General features: G+C 41.1%; 1 pseudogene; it reads right to left on the bottom strand.

The window, feature by feature from the left end:
- Positions 1 to 499: 499 nt before the first annotated feature.
- Positions 500 to 7,290, bottom strand: LOC115804968 (protocadherin gamma-C5-like; annotated as a pseudogene).
- Between the last annotated feature and the right edge of the window lie 563 nt (positions 7,291 to 7,853).

The raw sequence follows: 7,853 nt of genomic DNA, 5'->3' as shown, positions 1-7,853 counted from the left end.
AAAGGACTACTTCCCATTGGTCGGGAGCGAGCTGCGCGCTCCACGCAACTTGAACTTATGCGGTACCGACGAACTTGTCTCACACACGACTGCATCCATCCGTATGTACATTTATACAAGCACACTAGGCGTGACTTCTAGGTCATATCAACACTTAACAAGTTACTCCAAGAAATTAAAATTAGATCATATATTTATAGAAAGGACAAAATAATAAGTTAGTAACGTGCTATCAAAAAGTTAAAATAAAATTCGTTCGTAGACCTATACAGCGTTACAAATGACAAACAAACAAACATCAGCGAGACTAAACTCCTGAGAGCTCTTATCAAACAGCGCGCATAATGGGACGCAACCTTAGTTTTAATTACGAAATTAACCACACGGCGGCGTGGTTTCCAAAATCTCATTTCCCCAAATTTTGCATTTTAAACGGGACTTGTGTTTGTGAAGTCAGACTTACTAAAGCCCGAAATAACTTCTGAGGGCTTTAAAGTAACTACTGGCTGTACACCCTGTCCAACAGCAGGAGAATGTAACACAGGAAAGACTGAAGTGATGGTCACAGTCTTTAAGATATAATAAATTAGGGAGCATTCCCTTTAACAGAAATGGGAAAAAATAAGGCTCTAAAAGGAAATAACAATGTGATGAAAGCAAAGGAAAAAAGAATGGTGTGATGTTTGAGACAATAGCAAGATAGGTCATTTGATATGATTATTAGCCCGTTAGTAAAAACATTGTTGATCATATTAGACTTTGCAGAAGATTTACAAATTATCACACAAACTAATCCTTCATGTGCACCTCCTAAAATGTATTACTTTAGTCTGTTGTAGTTCAAATATTCAGTCCTGCCCAGTTATTTGCATCTACCTGGCAGACAGATGGTAGTGCTTAAGTGCATGGTAATACACAAACACAGCTATCAGAATAAATCCCATCCAAAGTGTGACCTAAATTCAACTTTATAGTTAATTTGGTTTGCTGTGGATCTTTGAAATGCGTTCACATATCTGTCAAGACTGCTCACCTGCTGACTCTCAAAGGTTCAGGTGCTGTCGGGTAAAGACGCGTCTAACACGTTCATAATGTCTTTAAAGTTGGCAGTGCTGCTGGGCTTAATTAGGGTGAAATCACTGAACTCTGACATCGGAGAAAAACATGACCTAAAGGACTGGCTGTAGGACAATATATCTCCTCCTAGAACCTCCACATACTTAATAGGTCCATCTGTGTCCAGCTGGATCTGCAGGTTTCTATCGGGCCTTGTGCACCCATCAGAGGCAGTTCATCTCAAACAACAACATGAGCTACTTCTGATGTTTCTAATGTAGGCCTGTTGCACAGATAAGATAACAAACAGGGGCACTGCTAGAAATTTTGGGCCCTATGAAAGAATATGATATTGTACTCCTCAAACCTTAATACTGTTATTAGTGGTGTTCTATGAGGGCCCCCTGTCAGTGCTGGGCCATTGGAATCGTCCTAACAAGTGTCAACAGAGTCAGCGCAGACACCAAGGCCAGAGACATGATCAAATAAAAGGTAATATGATCGTTTCTGATTCCTTTGCCACAATTTTCTGGTGATTTATGTTGGAGGTCTAACATGGGTTTGTGAAACCCGTCTTCTAGCAGAATGGTCACCGTAACCGTGGCAGACTGCACTGGATCTCCGTGGTCCTTGAGTTCTATAAGTAGGTTCTGAGAAGAGTCATCTAACTCTGAAACGGCACATTTCGTCCTCACCTCTACTGTGTAAGCATTCACATTGAATGCTTCACGTCTGTTGCTTCACCAGCTCTGTGGCCTGAGCCCGAGTCTACTGGTGTTACCTTGGTAACGAAGTGGCTTGCTGCTGCTGAACGAAACAACCTCTGGGGAGAGAGCGAACAGATGCCGGCGGACGGGCTGATAACGGCAGGAGCATTGTCGTTCAGATCCAGGATAAAAACATGAACTGTGGTGTGGCTACCCACAGATGGAGAGCTGTGGTTTTCGCCTGCACCTTGATCTGAAAAATCCTCAGTTTCTCATAGTCAAAAGAATGCAAGCTGTATAGGCTATAGGCCTACTGCCATTCTCTGAGTTTATATTCAATGAAACAGGGAAGAGACACGTCTTGCTTTTTAGAGTCTAAGATGGGGTAGGAAATCTTTGAATTCTTGCCTAGGTCTGGATCAGTAGCAGAGACTGAATGCATTATTATTCACGGTGGAAAATTCTCCCTTAAGTATAGAACACATATAGGTTGAGAGAAAACCGGAGGGCTGTCATTGACATCCTTAATATTAATTTCCACTGTTTTCTTATTAAAAAGTTGAGGAGAGCCTGAATCTCTAACGCTGATATCAATGTTGTATTTAGAGCTTTTCTCACGGTCAAGGCGCCCATCAGCTACCAAATTATAGTGGTTTTCAAAAGACGGTTTTAATGTGATCAGCATGTTAGCTAATATTAGTAAAGTGACTTTACCATCATTGTTAAGAGTCCAAGTCCCGAGCGCTGATTAAGCCAACAAAATCAACAACTGAGCCCACTGGCAAGTCCTTGGCCACTGGGCAGGTTATAGATTTGAATATGATGTCTGGTGTGTTGTTATTAGCATCCACAACACTATGCAGAACAGTACAATGACCTTCCATTTCAGGACTACCTTTGTCTTTTGCTACAAAATCTATTGCATACGTGCTCTCGTCTTTGTAATTGAGCTCGTCTTTCAACATCAGAATGACAGATTCTGAATCTAACTGAAAAAGGTCTTTGATAGTATCTGTGGTTCTGTCGCTAAAAAAATACCAACCTTCTCGCCCTCATCCAAATACACAGCTTTAAGACCAATATTAAGTGTCCCAAATGAACTACTCTCACTCAGGTAAATGTTATTAGACTGTTTACTGAACTGTGGTGCATTATCATTATCAGTTTTGGTGTCTATAGAAAAGTATTCATTACTGGTAAGAATGTAGGATTTCAGTGTGTTGCTTCCAGCGTCATGGTCCACTGTGCTCTCAAAAGGGAAACTTGTTTCCGGTGTGGCATGTTCTGCCACTTTGAGCAACAGCTCCTTATTTTTGAAGCTCGGTAAATTGTCACTAACATCCTGAATTTCTACCACTACTCAGTGAAGCTGTAAGGGAGCCTTCGCAATCACTTCCAATGGAAGATTGCAACTGAGTCTTTGTCCGTATAGTCTCTGTCTATTCTATCATTAAACACCAGCTTTCCTTCCCCCATATCAATACTGAAATACTGCTTACCAGCTTCAGAGGCAATTCACAGTTTGTGGTCCGATATTTCAGCCAATTTTAAATTGAAGTCATTCCCGATATTTCCTATGACAAAGCCCCTTTTCTGGTATGGAAAACCAAATTTGCCCATCGATAATATTCCATGAGAGAACAAAGCACAACAGACGTTCTATCAGTGAACTGCATAGACATTTTCTCGACCCGTTTTCCATTTCATCAGAATATTAGAACAAAGATTGTCTCTTAACTACATTTTATCATGTCTACACACTGAGTTGCTCCATATGTTCACGTGCATAGCACAAAACTAAAGGCCAATGGTTTCAAAGGAAAACAAAAGTGGCTCTGTGAAATAAATGGTGCTGGGTAGTCTTTGACTCCATCACATTCTCAGCATAGTTGAGAGAGGATGCTGATGCTGGCAGCACAGACTTGATCACTAAGAGTGGAATGGCCAGCTATTGGTGAACACTTGGTGAACTCTTCTCTTGCTGTTCGGTAGTACCTCAGGTCTGAATTAAAGACACAGGAACACCATGCAGTTCTACGTGCAGAAATCTGAAAATGAGCTCTGAACACATATACACTAGAAATGCGTTGAAGATAATGTGGACAGGAATGAAATACGATATGAGGATATAATGAAGAGAAGTATATATTCCATTTTAAATTCATGGCACTAAACACGATATTTTGGATTAATTCAGGAACACGAAGCAGAGTGACAGCCCTTACAGAATAATGAACCTCCTGGAGCAGTTTAAAGCCTAAGAAATGTCACACCAAAGAACTGCAAATATAAAATCCAACATCAATTCATTTAAGTACCAGAATTTTTAATTGATAAGATGAAAACATTGCCCTGCACCTCATGACACAAGCCTTTCAATAAAGGGGCTTTAGATCGCTGTTAATTGACTAAAAATGTCATGTAGAGGACAAAGAGAGTTTAAAACAGTTAACAGATTACTTGTGGCATCACAACATAATTTGTGTAGGAGTTTATAGTTTTAAAGAAGGCACGTACGCGCTGACAGATACAAAACGCACACTTTCACACAGACCGGGTGCACGGTCGCTGTCCAGTTCTATGGTGCTGAAATTCCTAGCTACCCGACGAAAGCGTGATCAAAAAAGAAAACTGGACTGTGTTAAGACATTGAACGGATATAGTACAGATGCACATGAAATGTAATTATGAAAAAAGCGAAATACGTTAAAATATGCAACTTGTAATTCAAACTATATCATTCAAACTTGAGCTTGCCGAATGGTTAAAGTTAAATACAAATAATCATTTACCAGATAAATTATAATTAATTAACGCATATTCATATTCAGTCTGGTGCGCAGGCTGTTTACAGCAACACATCAATTCCTGTGCTTGTACCAATGTGCACAGTTATTATAGGGAGTAACGAAATAAGACGGAAGTTTCAAAGATTCTAGTTAATCGCATATGCTGAGATTTCTGAAAATACATTCATGCGGTCATCACGAATTGTGACCTTAATTTACTAAGCTTTAAGGTCAATTTGTTTTGCTGTGGGTCTTTGAAATGCGTTCACTTGTCTGTCAAGACTGCTCACCTGCTGACTCTCAAAGGTCCAGGCGCTGTCGGGTAAAGACGCGTCTAACACGTTCATAATGTCTTTAAAGTTGGCAGTGCTGCTGGGTTTAATTAGGGTGAAATCGCTGAACTCTGACATCGGAGAAAAACATGACCTGAAGGAGTGACTCTGGGACAACATATCTCCTCCTAGAACCTCCACATACTTAATAGGTCCATCCGAGTTCAGTTGGATCTGCAGGTTTCTGTCGGGCCTCGTGTATCCATCAGAGGTAGTCCGTCTCACACAACAGCTTGCGCTATTTCTGGTGTTTCTAATACATTTCACAGTAAAGATGACAAATGTCAACAGAGACAGCGCGGACACGAAGGCCAAAAATACGATTAAATAAAAGGTAATGCGATCGTTTCTGTTTCCAACGTTGACACTTTCTGGTACTTTATGTTGGAGGTCTGAAATGTGCTCGTGACTCCGGTCTTCTAGCAGAATGGCCACCGTAACCGTGGCGGACTGCACCGGTTCCCCGTTGTCTCTGACCTCTATAAGTAGTTTCTGATTGGAGTTATCTAGCTCTGAAATAATACGTTTAGTTCTCACTTCACCTGTATAAACATCTACGCTGAATAGAGACGCGTCCGTAGTCTTCATCAGCCTGTAGGAGAGCCAGGCGTTGTGCCCCGAGTCTGCGTCTACTGCCGTTATTTTTGCAACAACGTGACCCGCTTTAGCGGAGCGAGATATCTTCTGGGAAGAGAGGGAGCCCATTCCAGGGAAGGGGTAGATAACGGTGGGGGCGTTGTCATTCTGGTCCAGAATGAAAACATGAACCGTGGCATTGCTACACATAGCCGGAGAGCCGTGGTCTTTCGCTTGCACTTTGATTTGAAACACCTTAATCGTCTCATAATCAAAAGAATGCATGCTGTATATACTGCCGTTCTCTGAGTTTATGTAAACGAAGGAGGAAACAGACACATCTTGCGTTTTAGTATCTAAGATGGAGTAGGATATCTTAGAATTCTCGCCCAGGTCCAGATCTGTGGCAGAAATCGAACACATTATTACTCCCGGTGGAAAATTTTCTTTCACGTAAATGGTGTATGAGGGCTGAGAGAAAACCGGAGCATTGTCATTGTCATCTAAAATATCGATAGTTATGGTTTTCTTACTGGATAGAGGGGGCGAACCCGCATCATCTGCTTTAATTTCAACAGTATATTGAGAGTTTTTCTCACGGTCTAAGGGAGCACTGGTAACGAGCGCGTAATGGTTGGAGACAGATGGATTCAGTTTAAACGGAGAATCCGGGGTAATGGATAATGAGGTCTTTCCATTGTTTCCACTGTCAAAGTCTTTAGTACTTATAAGTGCAATTACTGTACCGATAGCAGAGTCCTCGGGCACGGGTGTTGTTAACGATGTCACCACAATTTCTGGAACATTGTCATTAATGTCAATTACATTAATTTGTACGCTGGCATGTCCCTCCATTTCCGGATTACCTTTGTCTTTGGCGAGGATATTGAATTTATGTAGACTCGTTTCTTCGTGGTCAAGATGTGCTTTCACTGTTATTATTCCAGTCTGTGAGTTCATTTCAAATAAATCAGTGACTGATTTTGGCGTTTGTTCCCCAAAAAAGTACTCTAACTCACCATTGGGACCATCATCCAAGTCAGATGCTTTGACAGTTAACAGCTCAGTGCCAGGTAGCAAGTTTTCGCTGGCAGTGACTTCATAGAATGCCTTCTCAAACTGAGGTGCATTATCATTATTGTCAAGTACAATAATATTTATTTCAGATGTGCCAGATCGAGCAGGATCCCCTCCGTCTACAGCTGTGAGAACAAGCTTATGAATAGGTTGTTTTTCGCGGTCCAACGACTTTTCGAGGACTAATTCTGGTAGCTTGGTCCCGTCTTTGTCGTTTTTTATATGTAACTTAAAATGATCGTTTTTGTTGATGCTGTAACAACATACTGAATTGGGGACTACGTCTGGGTCCTGTGCGCTATCCAAAGGAAACCGTGCGCCTGAATGTATTACTTCGGCTATTTTCAAAACTCGGTCTTTAGAAAGGAAAGTGGGCGAGTTATCATTTATGTCCTGAATTTTAATTTCCACGTGGTAGAGCTGCAATGGGCTTTCAATCACCATCTCCATCGGTAGCAGACATGGTGCATTTTGCCCGCACAAAGTCTCTCTGTCTATTCTCTCATTCACAACCAATTCTCCTTTTCCCAAATTCACACTGAAATACTCCTGGTCAGACTGGGATGTTAAGCGTAATTTCCGTCGATAAATCTCTGAGACTGTGAGTCCCAAGTCCTTGGCTATATTTCCAACAACAGAACCTCTTTTTAATTCCTCCGGAATGGTGTAGCGAACCTGTCCAACTACTGCACTCCACAAGAATAAGAAATAATAATGCCAAAGTAAATGCCACACATACATTTCACTCTTCATTGTGCCTTGGCAGACGGTGCACTCCTCTTTCAGCAAATGCTTGTCACCACGCATTTACGTTGACATACAAATGATAATACACTGTAGAAAATCCTTAAACTCATATTCATTAGTGACGAAAAGATAACGAAAGAAATCGCTCTTTTTTTGTATCAGTGCATGCTGCTTTTTCTCTCTCTTCTCTGTTCTATGTACGGGTCTGACGGAGTTAGGGGGAGTTAATGAATCACTTCGTACAGTTCTTCATACTGTTGGCTCTGAGCATCACATAAGATCCAGTCATAGCTCAGAGACCCAATCACAGCTGGGTTGTCTCTTAAAGGAACGGAAACAATTGATTGCATGGAGAAGCATGCCCTGATAACACAAACATAAACTAAAACACTGTGCAATCACACTATGAATGTTGATATTTTCGATATCATTATTATTATTATTATTAGTAGTAGTAGTAGTAGTAGTAGTAGTTGTTGTTGTTGTTGTAGTAGTAGAAGTGGTAGCAGAAAAGAGGAGGAGGAGGAGGGGAAAAATCACTGAGATTTGTTCAGCTGAACTCACCAACT

The sequence above is a fragment of the Chanos chanos genome, chromosome 2 (genome assembly GCF_902362185.1).
Source record: "Chanos chanos chromosome 2, fChaCha1.1, whole genome shotgun sequence".
Lineage (NCBI taxonomy): Eukaryota > Metazoa > Chordata > Actinopteri > Gonorynchiformes > Chanidae > Chanos > Chanos chanos.
This window is presented reverse-complemented; position numbering and strand designations above follow the sequence as displayed.